The sequence below is a fragment of the Pongo abelii genome, chromosome 5 (assembly GCF_028885655.2).
Source record: "Pongo abelii isolate AG06213 chromosome 5, NHGRI_mPonAbe1-v2.0_pri, whole genome shotgun sequence".
Lineage (NCBI taxonomy): Eukaryota > Metazoa > Chordata > Mammalia > Primates > Hominidae > Pongo > Pongo abelii.
This window is the reverse complement of record NC_071990.2, coordinates 86584256-86598558: the sequence shown is the minus strand read 5'-3', so window position 1 is coordinate 86598558 and position 14303 is coordinate 86584256. Positions and strand designations below refer to the sequence as shown.

The 14303-nt window shown below is 41.1% G+C and overlaps 1 pseudogene; it reads right to left on the bottom strand.

The window, feature by feature from the left end:
* Window positions 1–2031: 2031 nt before the first annotated feature.
* Window positions 2032–6961, bottom strand: LOC129059987 (ras-related C3 botulinum toxin substrate 1-like; annotated as a pseudogene).
* Between the last annotated feature and the right edge of the window lie 7342 nt (window positions 6962–14303).

Here is a 14303-nt window from a genome sequence, read left to right as displayed (position 1 = left end):
GAAACAAAACCTACCAACTTAGCAATAAAGAAACAAAAAAATCTGAATAGCTCTATAAATAGTAAGAAAATTGAATCAGTAATCAAATACCTCTTAACAAAGAAAGGTCATGAACCTAACGGCTTCACTGGTAAATTATAGCAAACATTAAAGAACTGATGCCAATCTTTCTCAAGATTTTTCAAAAAAATTGAAGAGAAGAAAATAATCCTCTTTTTAAGAGACCAGCATTAATCTAACACCAAAGCCAAAGACACTATAAGAAATCTACAGATATCCCATATAAACATTGATGCAAAAATCCCCAACAAAATGCCCAAATTGAGCATATTAAAAGGATTATACACCATTATCAAGCAAAATTTATTTCTTGAACGAAAGGATGGTTCAACATGTGAAAATTGATCAGTGTAATCAATCACATCAACAAAATGAAAGGAAAAAAACACATAATCTCAAAGCAGAAAAATTACAAAATTGGCCGGGTGCAGTGATTCACGCCTGTAATCCCAGCACTTTGGGAGGCTGAAGCGGGTGGGTCACAAAGTCAGGAGATGAAGACCATCCTGGCTAACATGGTGAAACCCCGTCTCTACTAAAATTACAAAAAATTAGCCAGGCATGGTGGTGGGCGCCTGTAGTCCCAGCTACTCTGGAGGCTGAGGAAGGAGAATGGTGTAAACCCAGGAGGTGGAGCTTGCAGTGAGCCGAGATCAAGCCACTGCACTCCAGCCTGGGCAACAAAGCGACACTCTGTCTCAAAAAAAGAAAAAAAATTACAAAATTTAACACCCTTTTTATGATAGAACCACTCAACAAACTAGGAATAGAGGGAAGCTATCTCAATATAATACAAGCCTATGTTAAAAACATACAGCAAAGCAAGGGTGTTGCTTTCACCACTTCTATTCAACATAGCAATGGAAGTCCTAGCCAGAGCAAGTAAGCAAGAGAAATAAAAGTCATCCAAATAAGAAAGGAAACAAAATTGTCTCTGTTCATGGATGATAGAATCTTACATGTAGAAAGACCCAAAGATTCAACAAAAAAAATTTTAGAAATAATTAAATTAATTCAGCAAAGTAGTAGAATACAGAGAGAACACACCAAAATCTGTGTTACAAATTCTATACACTAACAATGAACAATTTGAAAAGGAAATTAAGAAAACAATTCTATTTCCAGTAGCATCAAAAAGAATAAAGTACTTCAAAATTAACTTAACCAAGAAAGTCAAGGACTGTAAAATGTTTCCAAAGAAATTAAAGGAAATGTAAATAAATGGAACAACATCCTATGTTCATGAATTGGAAGACTAAATATTGTTAAGATCTCAATACTACCATAGCAATCTACAATTTTAATACAATCTCTATCAAAATCCCAATGACTTTTTGGCAGAAATAGAAAAATCCATTCTAAAATTTATGAAGAATTCAAGCAGCTGTGAATAGCCTAAACAATCATGTAGAAGAACAAACCCAGAGGATTTACCTGAATTTAAAACTTACTACAAAGCTACAGTAATTAAAATTGTATGTCTACCAATGGGTCAGTAAAAAAAGAAAAGAAAAAGAAAAAAGAAATACTGCAATATTGGCATAAAGACAGATATGTAGACCAATCAAATAGAAGAGGAAACCCAGAAATAAACTCTCACATTTATGATCTAATGATTTTCACAAGGGTGCCAAGACCATTCAAGAGAGAAAAGACAGTCTTTTCAACAAATGCTGCTTAGAAAACTGGATATCCACTTGCAAAAGAATGAAGTTGCACTTTTACCTAATGCCATATACAAAAAAATAACTCAAAATTGATCAAAGACTGAAATGTAACATCTAAAACTATAAACTCTTAGAAAAAACTATAAGACAAAAGCTTCATGGCATTGGATTTGACAACAAATTTCTTGGATATGACACCAAAAGCACAGGAAACTAAAGAAAAAATAGGCAAAATACTTGAACTTTTTTTTTCAATTTTAGAACTACATTTTAATATAATGTGAATCTAAACTCCTACATTTACAACAAGAAAACCCTTAAAATTACTGATTGATTCAAAATGCCTTTATAGAAAATTTAATTTGTAACAAAAACTTGGTACTGGGTGCAAAGGCTCCACGGGTTTTTTTGTGCTTTGGGGTTTTCAGTTTTGTCGTTTTGTTTTGTTTTTTGTTTTGTTTTGCTGTTTTTTAACAAAAGTTCCAAGCGACAGGACCAAGAACAAGGGGTTCGGATATCGACAACAGCAGGCATTTTCTCTTCCTCTACTTCAAGGGAGGTCAGGAGAAAACGGCTTGCATAGCTTCATGAAACACTATCTTGAGGCCTGGCTGAACACTCCAGGTATTCTACAGCACCTAAACCCTGCCGTTAGGTGATGGAAGTCTGCTTCTTCTCCTTCAGTGTTTCAATCTTGTCTTTCTCTCCCTAAGATCAAGTTTAGTTCCCACAAGGATGATGGGAGTGTTGTGACAATGGTGCTGCACTTCAGGACACCCCTTGGCATGGACATTTTCTAATGAAGCAGGACTCACAAGGGAAAAGAAAATTAAGAATACATCTGTTTATGGATAGGAACAGGGGTGGGGATCGTAATCTGTCCACCTGTGTAATCTTCTTGTCTACTTGTATCTCATAAACCCAGATTCACCGATTTCTCATTTAGCATAACACTGGCATAGTGATTGTCAAAGACAATAGGGATATATTCTCCAGGTTGTATAGCTGATCACTGATGAATTGTTAAGTTTTCCCTACAGCTCCATCTCCCACCACCACACACTTGATGGCCAACATCTCGGCCGCTGGTTGGGCTGGCTATGGCAGAAATAGTGGGCTCAGGGTACTGCAGGTGGGGCACGGATGCAGGCTACCAGCACTGGGTGCCTGGCTGCTATCGGCAATGCCTCACCCTCCTCCAGCTGGAAGCAGAAGCCCAGCAGCTTCCATCAGCCAAAGTTGAAGGAAACTGCCCAAGAATAATTTTAAATGTCTTTAAATCAAAATACTATACTAACAAAGTAAAAGGGCAATGTACACAACGAGAGGAAATATTTGCAATTTGTGTATCTAATATGAGATTAATATCCAGAATTTATAGAGAACTCTTAAAACTCAACAGCAATAAAAGAAAACAAATAACCTTATTCAAAAATAGACAAAGGATTTCAATGGGCATTTCTCCAAAGGAGACATACAAATAGCAAAGATGTTCAACATCATTAATCATTAGGGAAATGCAAGTCAAAACTGCAAGATACCACTTCATTTCCATTAGGGTTGTTAATATTAAAAAGAAAAAGAAAATAACAAATATTAGTAAGGAGTGGAAAAGTTGAAACCCTTGTGCACTGCTGCTCGGAAAGTAAAATAGTACAGCCACTGTGGAAAACAGCATGGCAGTAACTTTGAAAAATTAAAAACAGAGTTACCATGTAATCCAGTGAATCCATTTCTGGCTATATACACAAAAAAAATGAAAGCAGGCACTTTGAGAGATATTTGTACCCCCATGTTAATAGCAGCATTATTCTAAATAGCTAAAACATAGAAACAACCCAAGTGTCTATTGAGTACTAAATGGATAAGCAAGATGTGGTACATGCATACAATTGAATATTATTCAGCCTCAAGGAGGTGAATGCTAATACATGCTACAACTTGGATGCACCTTGAGGACGTTATGCTAAGTGAAATAAGCCAGTTACAAAGAGACAAATATTTTATTATTCCCCTTATAGGAGTTGTCTAGAGTAGTCAAATTCATAGATGCAGAAAGAATAGTAGTTGCCATGAGGCAGAAATTTAAAATAATAATAATAATAAGTACTGCATTTATTCACTCCAAGAAAAGTAAAAGCTAAGGGCCAGAATGTGGCAAGGCAAAGGTTAAAAAGAAAAGAACAAGTTTTCCTCTGCCTAGCAGCTCGCTTCAAGGACAGTTAGAAGATAACGCTGTCCAAATAGCCAAGGCCAAAAAAATAGGCTGCAGACACACCCCCTCCCTTCCAGAGCAAGGTTGAAAGAAAATAAAGAGAAAGACAGGTTCTTTTATGTTACTCTTTTTCCATGCTTCTTAAGCATGATTAGCATGATTACATTTTACAAATGTCTGTATTTAGCCAGTTCTTGTTTTTCTTTTAATGCAGCTACAAGGCCACAGGCTAGGTCACAAGTAAATGTTATAGTATAGATTATGTGACCTATTACTGTATGATTAACTGCTTTTATTTTGCTACTGTTTTATTTTGCCTCTGTAAGGATGCTTATAAAAACCCCACTCTGTCTTTGTTCAGGGATCAGCTTTTGGATGTGAATCGTCTGAGCCACTGTGTTCCTAAAATAAACAAATCCTCCTGCACTCTGTATTGGTCTCACCATTCCTCAGTTTACAACATTTTTGGTGACCATGAAGCAACTGGAGACAGCAGGCTTACTGTCTCCTTTGCCTCTGGGGCTAGAGCACGGGCCTCAGGAAACCTGTGACCCCAGGCACCACCAGGAGGACTTCAGCCCAGAAGGGAGATCAGCTCTCCCCTGACACAGTGCCCCTACCCAGCAGCACCATGGAACCTAAAGAGAGGCTACAGGATGAATTCAAAAACAACGTGCTTCAGGAACTGTGGTAAGGTTTTGGAGGCCCAAGGCAGGACCCATCCCTTGGACAGAAAGGGAGCCTGATCACCTCCTGGGTGTGCTGAATAGTTTGACCCACAGGGGCTGGGGGTGATGAGAGTGACTCACGAATTCAGATGAAACTCACACCCCACTGACACAGAATGGGAGAGTGGCTCACTAAGTCAGCTAGTAATCTGGAGGTGGCGAGAGTGGCTTGACACTCCAACTGGGAACTAGAGGTGGCAAGAGTAGCTCTCCACCCCAACTGGGAACTGGAGGTGGTGAGAGTGGCTTGCCACCTCAACTGCAAAACTAGAGGGGGAAAGAGTGGCTCACCACCCTAATTGCAAACATGAGAACTAAAAGTGTGTGAAAGTGTGTGAATGGAGGGGCCTAATTAGGCTCATCAGCTGTGAAGTGGGGAGTCACAGATCTTAATATGGACTGTGTGCACCAAGAAAGTGTGGGGCCAACTAAGACTAGTGGAATTCTGCATACAGCTAATAGGAGCTGCCCTACAGCTCAGAGTTGTAGTAGGAATAAGAACCTCTCCAAAGCCAAGCAGTATCTGAAAAATCCCATAATAGGAGATGGTGTAATTGGCCAAAACAAGAGGAAGAGTGAGTGTGCAAGAGTGAATGTGCTGTGTCTTAAAGGGAGGAATGGGAGGAAAGTCATCAAAACACCAAAACTTACTCTATTGGAGTGCATGTTACAGAACCTTAAGAAAGGTTTTGCAGGGGATTATAGGTTAAGTTAACCCCCTAGAGGTTGAGAACTCTCTGTGAATTAGAATGGCCCACTTTTGGTATTGGATGGTCCACCAAAGGAACTATAGACAGGGAACAATTGGCCATGTATTTAAGGTGGTGGCAGGGGTCAGAGGACAGCCAGTATACCCAGATCAAATTCCTTTATATTGACTCATGGTTAAATATAATACAGACAAAACTGGCATAGATCCAGCCCTGTTTAATGGCTTATTGCAAAAAAGCCAAAAGTGAAAGTAAGAGCAGCTTTGCCAGCAGACACAGAGTTAAAGGGAGAATCCCAGAGAGAGCAAGAGAAGCCAGTTTTGCAGGAGCCTCCAGAGGTAACAGAAATTCTTTCTCCATATGTCCCAGCCTACCCCCCTTTTACCAAGACCAACAGACCCCAGGAAACAGATTCAGGAGCTAACACCCCCCAGATCTCACCTTCAATGGAAGGATCAGACCCTCAAGAGGCCATGGAAAGAAGTCAAGAGAGTCAAGTGGGCCGTCTCAGATATGGCCATGCTCGAGCTATGCAAATGCCTCTCAGGGAGATGGGAGGACTTATCTATTATGATGATCAGGATCCCAACTGGGACCCAGAGGATGCAACTCAGCTCCAGCACTTGCAGAGGAACCTAGAGGCATTTCTGCCGGGGCTAAGAGTTGGTAGAAGGAAAGCAATTAATATAAGGAAGATTTCAGAAGTGCTTCAGGGAGCTGACGAGAGCTTAAGCCAGTTTTATGAGGTACTCTGTGAAGCATTCTGGCTTTACACCCCATTTAGCTCTGATGAACATCAGCATATGGTAAACACTTCATTTGTAGGGCAAGCCCAGGGTGACATCAAGCAGAAGTTGCAGGCAGGAATACCCCCCAGTCTATAAAAGTGGCCACAAAGGTGTATGTTAACTGTGACCAGGGAACAAAATGGGAAAGAGCAAAAGCAACAAGCACAGCAGCTAGGCATGCCAAGGGTTAAGTCCATCTCCCCAGCCCAGCTTTAGCTGGAAAAAGAGTGGCCCAGGAACCAACACCAGGAGAAGAGCAAGGAAGAAGGAAAGGAGAAAGTAAGAGTAAGTATGAGAAAGGAAAGAAGAAAGTAAAAGGGAAATCAGAAAGAAACAGGAGAGACAGATGGCAGTGTGCAGGGGCAGGGCCCATGCCATTGCCCAGCCCCACTGGCTGGCTGCAGGAGCAGGAGAACTCAGGAAGGAAAAAGGAAAGTAAATTGAAGGCTTAAGAAAAAGGTCAATTGTTGGCAACAGCTCTTATAGAAAGAGAGATTAGCAATGTGAGAGAACACAGCAGACACAGACATGGACGTGGAAGAAGTCAAGTTAGGCAAGGATTCAAGAGCCGCACAAGGCTAGAAAGAGATTAATGTGCGAGATGCAAAAAGAAAGGACACTGGAAGGATGAATGTTCAGAAGGCAATGAGGGAAATGGCCAAGGCCGCGAGACAAAGAGGCCATCGGCCAAGGGCTGCCACACCTTGAAGGAACCAAATACTGATCTGATCAGGCTGGCAGAAGCTGAAGGATGTAAGGACTTGGACAGACCAAGCACCTCTCATTAGGCTTCCAGGAGCCCACAGTCACATTAGAAGTTAAAGGCAGCAGGATTCTGCCATATCTGGATTCCAATTTCTCACTGATGGCTAAGCCACTAGATGGAGTTACAAAAGAGGAGAAAAACAACCCCTCCTCTGGGAAACTGAACAGGAGAAGGAGCCATGCCTTGTGAAAACTTTCTTATAGACTTTACAGAACTGCCCCATGCCAGCTATTGGTACATGCTAGTGCTTGATTTGCACCTTTTCAGGGCAGGTTGAAGCTTTCCCAACCAAGACAGAAAAGGTATGAGAAGTGACTAAAGTACGGTTAAAAGACATTATCCCCAGGTTTGGACTGCCTCTAATTTTAGAGTCAGACAATAGGCCAGCATTTGTAGCTGAAATAGTGCAAAATTTAACAAGACTGTTAAAAATAAAATGAAAGTTACACACAGCATATCAGCTGCAAAGTTCAGGAAAAGGTAGAACGCATGAACCAGACACTCAAGCAGCTACTGAAGAAACACTGTCAGGAAATTCATTAGAGATAGAATCAGTTTTTTGCCTATTGTCCTCCTCCTAGTCAGGTGCACCCCCACCAAACAAACTGGGTATTTGCTCTATAAGATTTTGTTCAGTCAGCCACCCCCAAATCATAGGTTAAATTAAAGGTGACCTCCAGGAACTAGGGGAATTAGCCTTAAGAAAGCAAATGCAGGCTTTAGGAATAGCCATACATAGTGTTCATAATTAGGTACATGAAAATGTGTATAAGCCTCACATCCCTTTAAATCTGGTGACTCTGTTTAGGTTAAAAAGTAGAATCTAATTTCTCTAGGATTCATGCAGGATAAGCCCTATATTGTAACCTTGTCCACTCCCACTGCTGTTAAAGTTGCAGGTGTTGCGTCTTGGATCCACCACAGCCAGCTAAAACCAGAAGCTCAGGACAAGTGAACCAGCTAGCAGGACCCAGATCACCCAATCTGGCTGATCCCGAGATGAGACCAAGCTGCTGCTGAGGGTGACAGCCCTGCTCTGGTCACTCCAGAGGCTGGCCAGTCTATACATAGCTGACACTTGAGGAAACAACAAGCCCTGTTCTAGACATACACCGGAAGCTGACTAGTCTATGCATGGCTGAAGCTTAAGGACTCATCAAGCAAGTAATGTAGTTAGAAATCTTCTTAAGACTAGTGGTTTTCCTGTATACTAACTGTTTTACTATTGTTCTGTCACTATGCTCAACATTTATCCCAGGTAAGGACCTCTTTTGTCCTTGCTGGATATGAATATAGTGTACATTGTTTTGTCATTTTCATCCCCCTTAACCATGCTAGAAGAAACATCTACAGAAGGGTGTCCCCACTGTAACATACTACTTGGTCAGGGAACAGTATAACTAGAACCCTATTGTACTATACTTATTATGAGTGTACAAGGACTCACTTAGGAGCTTGTACTTATAATCAGACCACCTATTCAATTTGTGACCCAGGAAATGGCCAGCCCTATATATGTTATGACCCTAAGTCTTCACCTGGGACTTAATTTGAGATTCATACCAAGTCAAAAGGAGGAAGTCTTATAAGTCAAACCCAAGCCTCTCTTTCCAGAGTGAGGAGCTATATCCATATACTTTGATATTTGTCAGTTAACATCCATGAACCCAACCTATCTCACAATCTCTGGTCCTACAAGGTACTATACAAATTGCCAGTACAAAATTCTATGTGCACCCCGTTTATCCTTCCAAGGCCCTAGCAATAGCTTACTGGAACTGCACAACGCAGTTCACTGACACATCATCACCAAGGCCAAAGCCAATCTTGCTCATCAAAGTACCAGCAAAACCGGATGGTAAGACAAGCATTTGCAATCCTGTAAATCTTACTATCTTAAAGCCAGATGTACCTATATGGACTACAGGTTACTTCATGGCATTACAGAGCTATGGTCAAAAAGCTAAAATAACTTTGTATACTCTAAACAGGACTCAAACCAAGCAGTCAGCCCAGTAACAATTCCAGGTCTTTAAGTCATTCTTTGAGCATATAAACCAGAAGTTACCAGAGCCTCCTCCTTTAGCCAAAAACCTATTTGTTCAGCTGGCTGAAAACATTGTCGGCAGCCTAGGCATTTCCTCATGTTATGTTTGTGGAAGGACTAACATAGGAGACCAATGGCCTTGGGAAGCAAAAAAGTTAATGCCTCAAGATAACTTTACTCTGACTGACTCTTTCCCCAAACAGATGCCCACAAGTTCAAGCGTCTGGCTCTTAAAAACTTCTATTATTAGGAGATACTCTGTTACTCGCTGAGGAAAGGCTTTTACAGACCCAGTAGGAGAACTAACCTGCTTAGGACAGCAATATTATAATGAAACATTAAGGAAAACTTTGTGGCAGGGCACAGATGACTACAAAGCACCTTATCCAAATCTTTTCTCCAATTTCTTTTCTCTAAACCACACTTAGTATCAACTTGAAGCTCCAAATACTTGGCAAGCACCCCCCAGTCTTTATTGGATCTGTGGGCTATGGGCATATCAACAGTTGCCAGTTAAATGGGCAGGGGCCTGTGTGCTTAGAACAATTAGACCATCTTTATTCCTACTCCCACTGCAATAGACATAAACTTTAGGGGATCCTGTGTATGATGAACTTAGAAGAAGAAACAAAAGAGATGCGGACATAAAGAGAGATATAAAAATAGGATATTAAAAAGACACAGATGAGCCCCCTGAAAAAATAATTCAATACTCTGGGCCAGCTACCTGGGCACAAGATGGGTCATAGGGATACCGCACTCCTATTTACATGCTTCACCACATCATAAGGTTGCAGGCAGTACTTGAAATCATCACTAATGAAACCGCAAATGCATTAGATTTACTGGCCCAGCAAACCACAAAAATGAGAAACGCTGTCTATCAGAACAGATAAGCTTTAGACTACCTCCTAGCCCAGGAAGGAGGAGTATGTGGAAAGTTCAGTCTAACTAATTGTTGTCTGGAAATCGATGACAATGGAAAAGCAATTATGGAAATAACTGCAAGAATGAGAAAATTAGCTCATGTTCCAGTTCAAACCTGGAAAAGGTGGTCCCCAGATTCTCTCTTTGTAGGCCAGTTTTCATTTTTCAGAAGGTTCAAGACTTTAATAGGAGTGGTTCTGGCCACACTAGGAAGTTGCATACTAGGAAGTTGCATAACACTCTCTTGTCTCTTCCTTCTCTTTGTTAGAAGCATTCAATCAACTATAGAGGCAATAGTAGCTAGGCAAACTACCACTCAGCTAATGGCTGTGTGTAAATATCAACCTTTGTCTAAAGAAGAAAACTTGTCTCTTCAGGCAGAACTAAGTAATGGCGATACCTTCTATTAAACTTCTTTTATAACAGGCATCAAAGAGGGGAAACTGAGGCAGATATTTAAAATAATAATAATAAGTACTGCATTTATTCACTCCAAGAAAAGTAAAAGCTAAGGCCCAGAATGTGGCAAGGCAAAGGTTAAAAAGAAAAGAACAAGTTTTCCTCTGCCTAGCAGCTCACTTCAAGGACAGTTAGAAGATAACGCTGTCCAAATAGCCAAGGCCAAAAAAGTAGGCTCCAGACACACTCCCCACTTCCAGAGCAAGGTTGAAAGAAAATAAAGAGGAAGACAGGTTCTTTTACTGTTACTCTTTTCCCAGGCTTCTTAAGCATGATTAGCATGGTTATGTTTTACAAATGTCTGTATTTAGCCAGTTCTTGTTTTTCTTTTAATGCAGATACAAGGCCACAGTCTAGGTCACAAGTTAATATTATGCTATAGATTATGTGACCTATTACTGTATGATTAACTGCTTTTATTTTGCTACTGCTTTTATTTTGCCTCTGTAAGGCCACTTATAAAAACCCCACTCTGTCTTTGTTCAGGGATCAGCTTTTTTATGTGAATCCTCTGAGCTGATGCATACCTAAAATAAACAAATCCTCCTGTACTCTGTATTGGTCTCTCCATTCCTCAGTTTACCACAACAGACATGACCTGGGGGAAGGGTAAATGGGGAGTTATTGTTAAGTAATGTATTGTTCTAGTTTTGTAAGATGAAAAGCATTCTGGAAATGGATCATGGTGATGAAGGTTGTACAAAAATATGAATGTACTTAATACCACTGAATGTACACTTAAAATGATTAACAAAATACATACTGTGTAATACATATTTTACCACAATAAAAACTTGGAAACAGAGGTGGCTGGCAAGATGGCTGACTAGGAACAGCTCCAGTCTGCAGCTCCCAGTGAGATCAATGCAGAAGGTTGGTGATTTCTGCATTTCCAACTGAGGAACCCAGCTCATCTCATTGCAACTGGTTAGACAATGGGTGCAGCCCACGGAGGGTGAGCAGAAGCAGGGTGGGGTGTCACCTCACCCAGGAAGCACAAGGGGTTGGGGAACTCCCTCCCTTAGCCAAGGGGAGCTCTCAGGGACTGTACCACAAGGAACAGTGCACTCTGGCCCAGATACTATGATTTTCCCATGATCTTCACAACCCATAGACCAGAAGATTCCCTTGGGTGCCTATGCCACCAGAGCCCAGGGTTTCAAGTACAAAATTGGGTGGCCATTTGGACAGACACCAAGCTAGCTGCAGGAGTTTGTTTGTTTGTTTGTTTGTTTTTTAATATCCCAGTAGCACCTGGAACACCAGTGAGACAGAACTGTTCACTCCCCTGGAAAGGAGGCTGAAGCCAGAGAGCCAAGTGTTCTAGTTAAGTGGATCCCAGCCTCATGGAGCCACCAATATAAGATCCACTGGCTTGAAATTCTCCCTGCTAGCACAGCAGTCTGAAGTCGACCTGGGATACTCAAGCTTGGTGGGGGGAGGGGCATCCACCATTAATGAGGCTTCGGTAGGCATTTTTTCCTCTCACAGTATAAACAAAGACTCCCAGAAGTTCAAACTGGGCAGAGCCCACCACAGCTTAGCAAAGCTGCTGTAGCCAGACTGTCTCTCTAGATTGCTCCTCTCTGGGAAGGGCATCTCTGAAAAAAAGGTGGCAGCCCCAGTCAAAGGCTTATAGATCAAACTCCCATCTCTCTGGAAATGAGCAGCTTGGGGAAGGGGTGGATGTGGGCACAGCTTCAGCAGATTTAAACGTCCCTGCCTGCTGGCTCTGAAGAGAACAGCAGAGCCCCCATCACAGTCCTCGAGCTCTGCTAAGGGACAGACTGCCTCCTCAAGTAAGTCCCTGACCCCTGTGCCTCCTGACTGAGAGACACCTCCAAGCAGGGGTCAACAGACACCTCATACAGGAGAGCCCCGGCTGACATCTGCCAATTGCCTCTCTGGGCACAAATCTTTCAGAAGAAGAAATGAGCAGAAAGCTTTGCTGTTCTGCAGCCTCTGCTGGTGACACCCAGGCAAACAGGGTCTGGAATGGACCTCCAGCAAACTACAGCAGATATGCAGCACAGGGATCTGACTGTTAGAAGAAAACTAAAAAGCAGAAAGGTATACCATCAACATCAACAAAGAGGATATCCACACAGAAACCCCATCCAAAAGTCAGCAACATCAAAGACCAAAGGTAGATAAATCCATGAAGATGAGGAAAAACCAATGCAAAAGGACTGAAATTTTCAAAAATCATATTTCCTCTTCTCTTCCAAAGGATCACAACTCCTCACCAGCAATGAAACAAAACTGGACAGAGAACAAGTTTGATGAATTGAAAAGAGTGGGCTTCAGAAGGTGGAAAATAACAAATTCCTCCTAGTTAAAGAAGCATGTTCTAACCCAATGCAAGGAAGCTAAGAACCTTGAAAAAAGGTTACAGGAATTGCTAACTATAACACCCAGTTTAGAGAAGAACATAAATGACCTGGTGGAAATGAAAAACACAGCATGAGAACTTCGTGAAACATACACAAGTATCAATAGCTGAATCAATCCAGCAAAAAAAAAAAAGATATCAGAGATTGAAGACCAACTTAATGAAATAAAGTGTGAAGACAAGATTAGGGAAAAAAGAATAAAAAGGAACGAACAAAGCTGCCAAGAAATATGGAATGATGTGACAAGACCAAACCTACGTTTGATTGGTGTATCTGAAAGTGACGGACAGAAGGAATCCAAGTTGGAAAACACTCTTCAAGATATTATCCTGGAGAACATCCCCAGCCTAGCAAGACAGGCCAACATTCAAATTCAGGAAATACAGAGAATGCCATAAAGATACTCCTCAAGAGGAGCAACCCCAAGACACATAATCATCAGATTCACCAAGGTTGAAATGAAGAAAATAATATTAAGGGCAGCCAGAGAGAAAAGTCAGGTTACCCACAAAGGGAAGCCCATCAAACAACCAGGTATCTCTGCAGAAATGCTACAAGCCAGAACACAGTGGGGGCCAATATTCAACAACCTTAAAGAAAAGAATTTTCAACCCAGAGTTTCATATCCAGACAAACTAAACTTCATAAGCAAAGGAGAAATAAAATCCTTTACAGACAAGCAAATGCTGAGAGATTTTGTCACAAGCAGGCCTGCCATACAAGAGCTCCTGAAGGAAGCACTAAATGTGGAAAAGAAAAACCAGGACTAGCCCTTGCAAAAACATGCCAAATTGTAAACACCATCAACACTATGAAGAAACCGCATCAACTAACAGGCAAAATAACCAGCTAGCATCATAATGACAGGATCAAATTCACACATAACAATATTAACCTTAAATGTAAATGTGCTAAGTGCCTCAACTAAAAGACACAGACTGGCAAATTGGATAAAGAGTGAAGACCCATCAGTCCTGTATTCAGGAGACCCATCTCACATGCAAAGACACACATAGGCTCAAAATAAAGAAATGGAGGAATATTTACCAAGCAAATAAAAAGCAAAAAAGAAAAAGCAGGGGTTACAATTCTAGTCTCTGATAAAACAGGCTTTAAACCAATAAAGATCAAAAAAGACAAAGAAGGGCATTACATAATGGTAGAGGGATCAATCCAACAAGAAGAGCTAACTATTCTAAAAATATGTGTACCCAATGCAGGAGCACCCAGATTCATAAAGCAAGTTCTTAGAGACCTACAAAGAGACTTAGACACCCACACAATAATGATGAAAGACTTTAACACCCCACTGTCTATATTAGACATATCAATCAGATGGAAAATTAACAAGGATATTCAGGACTTGAACTTAGCTCTGGACCAAGCAGACCTAATAGAAATCTACAGAACTCTCCACCTGAATTCAACAGAATATACATTCTTCTCAGAACCACATCGCACTTATTCTAAAATTGACCACACAACAAAAAGGAAAAATCTCCTCAGCAAATGCAAAAGAATGGAAATCATAACAGTCTCTCAG